Source organism: Tenrec ecaudatus, chromosome 1, assembly GCF_050624435.1.
Source record: "Tenrec ecaudatus isolate mTenEca1 chromosome 1, mTenEca1.hap1, whole genome shotgun sequence".
Taxonomy (NCBI): domain Eukaryota; kingdom Metazoa; phylum Chordata; class Mammalia; order Afrosoricida; family Tenrecidae; genus Tenrec; species Tenrec ecaudatus.
Window position 1 is genome coordinate 64,919,927 of NC_134530.1, and position 10,648 is coordinate 64,930,574.

The window sequence follows — 10,648 nt, forward strand, 5'->3', positions numbered from 1 at the left end:
GCAAGTTTCTCTGTACCCACACCTCAGTGCCAGAGGGACAAGAGCAGGCCGTGGGCTCAGAGCTGAAGAAGCACGAGGAGAGAACACGTCCTCGCTGTTAGTGGGTGACGAGGGAGGACTTCCTGGAGGAGCTGAATTGTCATACAAGAGCTTCATGGTATGCTTCCATCCTTCCTTCAAGCTGTTCCCATTGTTGAAAGCAAGGTGTTGTGGCCTTGATTATGATTAGATTTATGATTGGTGTGTGCTTGAGGAGAATATGTTCTCTAATGGTAGGTTCTGGCTTCTGTGTATCCATGAGATCTGACTCATTCAGATTTTATGTATCTTTATTTTTGTTGCCTCACCCATCAATAGAGAACATGTAAAGAATCTCTGAGGTAGATTTGCCTATTTCTCTCTAATGCCTTTCATTTGAGACCCCTAGTGGGGTAATGGGTTTGTGCTTGGCCACTTACCTAAAGGTTGATGGTTCCAACCCACCCAGTGACACACAGATGAAAGGCCAACAAACCCTCAATGGCGACAGGTACAATATGTCTGACCCTGTGCTTGACGCTTGGTGCTCATTTAAAAGGGAGTTGGCTGTGGAGCTCCGGGACTGGCTTGAAGTCTCAGCTGCTGGTGTACATTTGTGCATTCAGATCGAGCTTAGCACTTTCAGAACAGGTAAGATCATGCGGGGAGTGTGAATAGAGTGAAAAGAGGGTTTTGAGGGAGGCCATGTGATGTGTCAGATAGTGCCCAAAGGTGAAGCATGCAAAGGATTGGAAACTTTCCACTGGCTAGATCAACATGGAAATAATTCATTATCTTAATGAGGATGGATCTCTAAGGATCAAAGGATATTGTTGTAAGTACTGCCAAATTAATTTCTGGAAATGTTTGTACCAATTTATACTCTTTCCAATAAGAAGGTTTCCTCATACTATATTAAGTTGTCTTACTCTGCTAAGCAGATAGGAAAAAAAATACATTGTTTTGTATGTCTTTTTCTGCAGTTCTATCGGCATACAGTTAACACAGCATAGAATTCAATTGTTCAGTCACATCAAGAACTGTACAATCATCACCACATTTTCTTCTTTCTTAAAATGCCTCGTTATGACCTCAATGTTCATTTCTTTCTTATTCTGAAAGCCAGATTTTTTACCTTATTTTCACATATCCTACAATTTAAACATACTAAGAACATCTGGTTGCTTCACCACACTCTGCTATCACACCCATATCTTCAGGGATATCTTCATAAGGGTGAGCATGGAACAGGCATGTCATAAGAATTAATTGTACTTAGATTGGGGCTAGAATTAAGTGTCTGTTCAAAATCCATTCATGTATCTATGGATTATATATCTCTGGTTCACCTTAGAAGCATTATCATTTTATGATCGGGAACATTATAAATCATCTTCCTGGGGCATAAGGTAGTTCTATTAATGTCATTAACTTAGCCAATGGTATAAAATTTAAAACACTCGAGAAAAGGAAATTATGCATGTATCAGCTGGCTTTTTAGACTAACACATGAATTATTGAACAGATTAAATGCTTATATACTCAAGTATAAGCCAACCCAAATATCTGCTGAGGCACCTAATTTTACTGCAAAAACTACATTAAAATGCTGAACATTCGCTGATGACAATGGGTGCACAAGCAAATGTGGTAAAGAAAGCTGATGGTGCTCGGCTACGAAAAGATGTAGCGCCTGAAGTCGCTGAAGACAATAGGTGCACAAGCAAATGTGAAGAAAGCTGAAAGTGCCCAGATACCAAAAGATATAGCACCTGAAGCCTTAAAGATCTGAAGATAAACAAGCAGCCATCAAGCTGAGAGACAACAAAACCCACATGAAAGAAGCACATCGGCCTGTCCTGACTCGATCACTGAGGACAAAGTGGGTGCATAAGCAAAAGTTGTGAACAAAGCTGGTGCCCAGCTATCAAATGATATAGCATCTGGGGTCTGAAAGGCTTGAAGATAATCAGGCGGCCATCTAGCTAAGAAACAACAAAGTCCACATGGAAAAAGCACAACAGCCTACCTCCAACACAAATGCTGGACAAAGCGGGTGCATAGGCAAATGCGGTGAAGAAAGCTGATGGTGCTCAGTTACCAAAATATATAGAATCTGGGGTTCCATAGGCTGGAAGATAAACAAGGGGCCATCTAATTGAGAAACAAAGTCCACATGGAAAATGCACATCAGCTTGTGAGATGGCAAGGGGTCGAAGGGATTAGGTATCAAAGACAAGAAAAAAAATCATAGCATTGTGAAAGGGGGAGTGCAGAGTGGGGACCCAGGGCCCATTTGGGGGAAATTGGACATCCCCTGCAGAAGGGCTGTGGGGAGGTGACGAGCAACAATGAAACATACAATCTTCCTCTAGTTCTTAAATGCTTCTACCGCCCCCCCCCCCCACTATCATCCCATTTCTACCTTACATATCTGGCTGGACTGGAAGATGCACACTGGCACAGATAGGAAATGGAAATACAGGGAATTCAGGACAGATGAACCCCTCAGGATCAGTGGTGAGAGTGGAGGGAGGGTGAGGGAGAAAGGGGGAACAGATGACAGGGTCTACATATAACCTCCTCCCTGGAGGATGGACAGCGGAGAACTGGGTGAGGAAGGCATCGGATGGTGTAAGATATAAATTATCAAGGGTTCAGGGGAGCATGAGGGAGGGGGAAAATGAGCTGATACCAAGGGCTCAAGTAGAAAGCAGGTGTTTTGAGAATGATGATGGCCACATACATATGAATGTGCTGGACACAAATGATGTATGTACGGATTGTGAAAGAGTTGTATGAGCCCCTAATAAAATGATTTTTTTAAATGTGCTGGCTTATACTCGAGTATATACGGTAAATTACTGGACACTATTTACATGGACAATATGAGTTGGTGATAGGACAAAACTCTCAACACTCATCCACAGAGGCAGAACCATGCCTCCCAGACTAATGCATGTCATAAGAAAGCAAGGAGAGCATTAAAATAGTAAACACATGGTAGTCCGGGCCACCCTTCATCGGGCACCCTCAAAGCAAGGGACCTGAGCCCAAGTCTAACGATCACAGATTACGTAACCTAGGGATAGCAGTCATCTGCTCACACTCAGAGGTTTCAGCCTGTGTCCAATGAGTATGTCCGTTCCTTAAATCTGCTACAAGCAAGTTTGAGGTCAAGCCCAGTGAGGTTTCTGCATGGAATCATTCTGGTGTGGCCTACAAAGGATGTGCACCTTGAAAGGACAGTCTAAAGCCTGGGTCACCAAGGGCTGGGTAGAAACATAGTCAAAGTGTACAATTAGGAACGAAGTACAGGACATACTCTCCTCTTAGGTTGGTTCTGCATAAGTACCGTGAAGCGGGTTTTCCCGAGGGGAGGGTGTGCCAGCCAGTTTGTCTCCAAGACATACGTGCCCACCTCCCCGCATCTTGACTTGAATTTCCAGGAAGGTTCATGTCACTCTTTAGGACTGTCGGTGATTGGGGGTGACTTTAGCACAATGTTGTATGGCAGCAACTGAGTGATTATCTCCATCTCTCCCCATCTGGAGAACCTGACCCCAGCTGAGGGGAGATCTCTGTCAGAGTGGTTTGCAGCCTCTCGGCTTTATCGCTTGGGGGTCTGGATTAGATGATTACATGCCCAGAGAGCGGAAGCCTGCCTTTATCTTGGTGTTTATCCTAATATTAGTCGGCTCATATAATATGTGTCTGTTTTGTAATTGATTAACTTCACTCAGCATAATGGTTTCTGGATCCAGCCATGTCATAAGGTGTTTCCTGGTACGTCGCTGTTTTTGTTTTGTTTGTTTTAGGGATGCTGAGTATTCCATTTTGTTATATACACGGTTTCTTCGTCTAGTCTTCTACTGATGGGCATTTGGGCTGTTTCCAGATTCTTGCTATTATGATCTGTGCTGTAATAAACATGGGAAAGCATATGTCTCTTGGTGTTTTGTCTTTATTTCTTTGGGGCATATGCCCTGCAAAGGTCTTGCTGGGTTGTGTGGTATTTCTATTCCCAGTTGTTTTAGGTGACATTCTATCATTTTCTACAGTGTTTGTACAAGGACATCTTTTCATGTGTTTGTTTACTATCTAGTTTTTGGTTTAGGAATTGCTCCTTCAGGTTGTTGTTGCTTTTTCCATTGTTCCACTGGAGTCTTTATTACTGATTTATAAGAACTTTTCATATTGTTAGGGTTAATGAGTGTCTGCATAAAAGATATCTATCCTTCTGATTTTTAACCCTACTTTGAATTATGCTCATGGTTTGGAGCAGAACTCTCAAGTCCCTGTTGACCTCTATGGTTCTCAGTGTCGCCAGGTTTACCCTGTGTGCCACGCTGATGCAGATGCTTGCTCATGGAAGAAACATGTCTGTTCGTTGATGTTTTAGGAACCAGTTATTTTCAAGGAGGTAGCTATGGACTTCATTGAGAAGGAGTGGGAGCAACTAGACCCTGCACAAAGAGCCCTGAGCAGAGAGGTGATGCTAGAACTCTCTGGTAACCTGGTCTTTGTGTGGGTGTGTTAGTCCAGGTTAACTAGAGAAAGAAATCCAGGGACAGTGTGTGTGTGTGTGTGTGTGTGTGTGTGTGTGTGTGTGTGTAAGAGAGCTTTATATCAAAGAGTAATTATATAAATAAAACATTCCAGCCCAGATCAAGTCCATAAGTCCAATATTAGCCCATATGTCCCATACCAGTCTATAAATTCCTCTTCAGACTCATGCAACACATGCAATGGTGCCGAATGCAGGAAGATCACAGGCCAGTAGTTGGAAAGTCTTGTGGACCCAGTGGCAGTGGAAGCCTCTCAGTGCTGGCATGGGTCTCCACTTGGCTCCTTCAGCTCCAGGGCTCTGGCTGCCATCAGCATATCTCCATGTGGCTTGTCAACAGGAATGTCAAGCAGAGGGAGTGTGTGTCCACTTCCAGGGAAGAAAACAGGAATTCCCAGAATCCTCAGAAGGTCACGCCCCCACAGAGGCATAATTGACTATGACCTGATTGACACGCTAGACTGCACCCCTTTGCCCAAGTTGACAGGAGATTATGTAAGTGCCGCGGTGGGTAAGGGCAACTGTTCTTTGGAGAATGTTGTTTCCTTGGTTGTCAAAGCAGTGGCTCTTGCAGTGTTTATCTAACCTAGGGCTCAGGATTCAAGTAGCAGGTTTCTAAATCAAGACTGAAGAAAGGAAAAATGTTCTGCTACTTAACTAAAAGCCAGTCTCTCCTCCTCTTCCACATGAATTTTATTTTTATTTCCAATCTGCACATTCACCAGAGAAGTGAGAAACCTTTCATGTGTGATATTTGTGGGAAAGACTTCAGTTATAACAGAAAAGTCCGTGTTCATCAGAGAGTCCATACAGGGCAGAAACCTTTTAGGTGTAAAGAGTATGGCAAAGTCTTCAATCTGCATACACCGAAAGTGCCCCCTGGAGAGAAACTGGGAAAAGCTTCCGTGAGCACATATATCTTCAAGTGCATTACCAAGAACACATGAGAGCAACTGTTTAAATGTGAACTCTGTGTCACGCGCATCCGAAAGTCCAGCAGGAGAGAAACCTGTACTCCTGAAGGCTGTGGTGAGGCTTTCAGTTGCCAGAGTAGGAAACTGGAGACAAACTATGAACGTGATGTGTGGAATAAAGACCTCAGTCAGAGCAGACTTTGGTAAAGGCTTCAGAAAGAGCAAGTCCACTCAGGAGAGAAATGTTCCAAAGGCAGTGTCTTGGAACACAGGCCTTCCATCTCATCAGAGTTCATGGGCCAGGGTGGAGGGGGCGCGGGGGAGGAGGGAGTAATGCACTAGGGATACACAGGGTAAGAGCTTCTGAAACATGCCTCCTCAGTGTCAGCGGAACTGAATGCAGGTCTTAGTTGTCAGACTCCACCTGGAATGAAAACCCTACAGATGTAGAGCGTGTGCCAAGAACTTCAGCAGGAGCACACAGCTCTTCATCAGAAAGTGTCTCCCGTAGACTCGGCGCCCCACGAGAACACAGCGATCTAGGCTCTGCTCACCATCGTCTCCGGCACAGCAAAGCGCTCGGTAACTATTTGCTGAAGGAGAAGCCAGGCATGTGGGGCAGATCCCGCTATTCAATGTGTCGTCTTTGTAAGCATCGGTATGCGTGGGTCCCTTGTAGCTGTTGTGTCAATCCACTGATAAGTTAGAAATAATTTATTTCTTCTTCTTTCATGTTCAAAGCTATTAGTTAGCTATTATTTTCAATAGATGTGTTACACAGGGTTCTCTAGAGAAACAAAACCAGGACAATAGTAATTTTGAATATATAGATATAGATAACAAGAAATAAACAGTTAATTAATCTATAAAGCAGTGCAAATGGCTCAATGCAACTCACTCCTGTGACACAGCTAGTACACTAGCAGTCCTTCAAGTCTTGAGAGCCACCGGGTGTACTCCGTGGAGCAATTCAGGCTATCTGGGCACAGGCAGCAAACAGTCAGCAGATGACAGTCCCCAGCTCAAGAGATGTAAATTCCAATGGTGTGGCGAAGCAGGTCTTGAAGGAACCTCAAGTTACAGTGACACAGTCCACGGGTTAGGTGTCCCACAAGTAATGTAGCTTGCAAATTGAGGCACAGATCAAGCAAGGCAGCCGCACACTGGTTCCTCATGAGCACAAGTGTTCTGGAATTCCCATAATTTAGCAAATTTTGCATTTGCCTCTCTTTGACAATATGAAGTAGAATATTTTAATTGTACTTATCTTCTCCCCATGTATGTTCTTATGACTTGTATTATAGTGGGTGGTGTACAATCATATTTTTAATACACCCTCAGTTTATCATTATAGTTTTTGTTTTTATAAACCATTTTATTAGGGGCTCATACAACTTTTATCATAATCCATACATACATCAATTGTGTAAAGCACATTTGTACATTCATTGCCCTCATCATTCTCAAAACATTTGCTCTTCACTTAAGCCCCTGGCATCAGCTCCTCATTTTCCCCCCTCCCTCCCCGCTCTCCCCTCCCTCATGAACCCTTGATAATTTATAAATTATTATTTTTTCATATCTTGCACTGTCTGATGTCTCCCTTCACCCACCTTTCTGTTGTCTGTTCCCCAGAGAGGAGGTTATATGTAGATCCTTGTAATCAATTCCCCCTTCCCAACCCACCCTCCCTCCACCCTCCTGGTATCGCTGCTCTCGCCACTGGTCCTGAAGGGGTCATCTGCCCTGGATTCCCTGTGTTTCCAGTTCCTGTCTGTACCAGTGTACATCCTCTGGTCTAGCCAGATTTGTAAGGTAGAATTGGGATCATGATAGTAGGTAGGGAGGAAGCATTTAGGAACTAGAGGAATGTTGTATGTTTCATTTTGCTACATCGCACCCTGTCTGGCTCATCTCCTCCCAGAGACACGTCTGTAAGGGGATGTCCAGTGGCCTACAAATGGGCTTTGGGTTTCCACTCCGCACTCCCCCATTCATTCACAATGATATGATTTTTTGTTCTGATGATGCCTGATACCTGATCCCTTCAACACCTCATGATCGCACAGGCTGGTATGCTTCTTCCATGTGGGCTTTGTTGCTTCTGAGCTAGATGGCCACTTGTTTACCTTCAAGCCTTTAAGACCCCAGATGCTATATCTTTTGATAGCTGGTCACCATCAGCTTTCTTCACCACATTTGCTTATTCACCTGCTTTGTCTTCAGTGATTGTGTTAGCAAGGTGAACATCATAGAATGACACTTTAATAGAACAAAGTATTCTTGCATTGAGGGAGTACTTGAGTGGAGGCCCAATGTCCATCTGCTACCTTAATACTAAACCTACAAATATATGCACATAGATCTATTTCCCCATCCTCCTGTATAAATGTATTTACATATATACATGCCTTTATTTAGACCTCTATAAATGCCCTTTGCCTCCTAACTCTTTCCTCTATTTCTCTTGACTTTCCTCTTGACCCACTATCATGTTCAGCCTTCATTTGGGTTACAGTAATTCCTCTGGGTTACATTACCCTTGACCAAGCCCTACCAGGCCTCCTACACTCTCCTTACCACCCGATTTGGATCGCTTGTTGTTCCCTGTCCCTGGGTTTGTTAACTCTGCTACCTTTCTCTCCCCCTTCCCCTCTCCCATGTCCCTCTGGAACGGTCCATCCCATTTTTTTCTCCTTCAGATTGTTCATCATCATTATTGTTTTAAGTAGTCAATCCACATTTAGATTTAACTGCATATTTACCACTGTTTTAACTGCATTCTGAATTCAAGTTACTCAGCATTCCAGAACAAATGCGCCTTTAGTGGTGATTAAAAGCACAAGTTCTAACCATGCTATGTGGGTTTGAGATCCAACTTTGCTGATCTAAAGTTTGTGACATTGATCTTAAGTTCTTTGTACCTCAGTTTCCCCATCTGAAAAACAAGAATGATGATACTATCTATTTCAGGGCATTGTGAACTTATTAAAAGAGTGCCTAGCACATACCGTGCCTTACAAAAATTTTTATTATACAAATTAATAAGTCCCTCAGTAGTTTTTCAGTAAGCATGAAAGTAATGAATTATCTTGATCACTCCATAAAATTTTAGTATATGATGGTAAGTAAAAAAGTACTATTGCTATAAGATCACTGAAATCTTTATTAAACCAAAATATCAAATAGTGAAACTATTTGTTTCTCAACATATTCACCATCTAGGTCTATACACTTCTGAAGTCAGTGTTTCCATCTCTAACCTTTCCACAAAGAATGCTATGCTCTTTAATTTACACCACATCAAAACATCAGTTTGGGGCTCTCTAGGATACTCAGATCATGTTTCATTTCACTGTTCTTCGAGTTTGGGGAACACAGTGTACCATGTAGCTCTGGTGTGATGATGCATCACAGCCAAATTAGATTTATCCAAGAATAAGGAAAAAATTCCTGTTGAAATGGGTTTCAGATATCAGCAGGGTTACCCCAAATGAACAAGTTTCAGCAGAGATTCCAGACAAAGAACAGACATTGAACAAGGAATAGGCTGGCCACTTTAGAGGGATTAGCCTATAGACGGACTCTGCTGGATTGACCTAAAAGTAAAGAGGTCCCTCACAGAAACCTTGCTTCATTTCATTATTCACGTAGCTGGTCTCAGTGCAGAACCCAGAGGCTTGCTTCTTACCTACCAAGAGAGGAATTGGAAAACAGGTCGCAGCTTGCAGTATGGAATGTAAGTCAGCCTTTTGCTCATGTAAAACTGTAAACTTCCTTGTTCTACACATTCTAAGTAAAAACAATAAAGGGATAACTGAAAAGAAAGAAAACTGAAATGCCCTCCAAGGTATTTTATTAAACGAAAAGAGTAAGGTGAAGAACAGTGTGTGTGTGTGCATGTGTGTACCATGAATTCATACATAAGACACAACTTGTAAAAGATGGAATAAGACTACTTACATTTGTTTGTATTTGTACAATAAGGATAAACACAGACCTAATAAAGTAGCTTCTGGAGGAGCGAGAGTGGGAAGGAGGCCTCTGTCTCTCTCTGTCTCTCTCTCTTTCTCTCTCTCTATATATACACACACACACATACATATATATGTAAACTTTTCAACATAGTTTTGCTTGTTGAATAACATAACTTAAATTGACCATTTTTAAAAGAATGCAGAATTAGAGCCATTGCCCTTTCATTGACATTATGATATGAGCTTTCTTTATTTTATATAAGGAATTATTTGTCATCCATGTAATTTTTTCATCTACAGATTAGTCTGGGTTATTTCTGTGCTACCTTAATCAGGATTTGGTTTTTTATGATTATGCAGTCTCTAAAATGTAGTCTTTCGTCTAAATGAGATGGAAAAAGTCAAGCAAAAGAAACCCAGTGCAGAAAGAGGGGAATAAAAAGATAAAAGCTGACATTAATGAAATTGAAAATGGAAAGACAATAGAGAAAATCAATGAAAACTTAAAGATGGTCTTCAGAAAAATCAATAGAGTTGAGAAGCCTTTTAGCTAGACTAAGTAAAAAGAAAGGAAGATGCAAATTACTAATATAAGCAATGAAAGAGGGGCATCACTGCTCTTCCCATAGATATTAGAAGAGCAGTAAATTCTATCAACACCTCGTGAGCATTTTATGCAACGACCTGAGGTGACAGGGGTCAATTCGTGGAATGACACAAGTTAGCAAAACTCATCCAAGGAAAATAAACTGAATACTGCTGACTCTCCTAAGCAATCTAATTCATACTGGAAGACCTTCCAAGTGAAAAATCTGGACCCAGATTATTTTGATGGTGAATTCTACCAGACATTTGAAGAAGAAATAGCACCAAATTATTTACAGTCTCTTGCAGAAAGTATAAAGGGAGACCATGCTTTCCAGCTCCGTTTGTGTGAGGCGCTCATTCAGCTCACAGAGAAACTAGCGAACAACAGAGTAAGAAAGCTACAGACCAACATCCCTTGTGATCGTTGGTGTAAAAATCCTCGACATAATACTAGCACATGGAATCCATCAGTATTGACCAGGGGAATACATCACAACCAAACTGGGTTTACCCAGTAACCCAGGGCTGATTGAACCATAGAAGATCAATGAATATATGAGGGCGGCCCTCCCCCCAAACAGAAT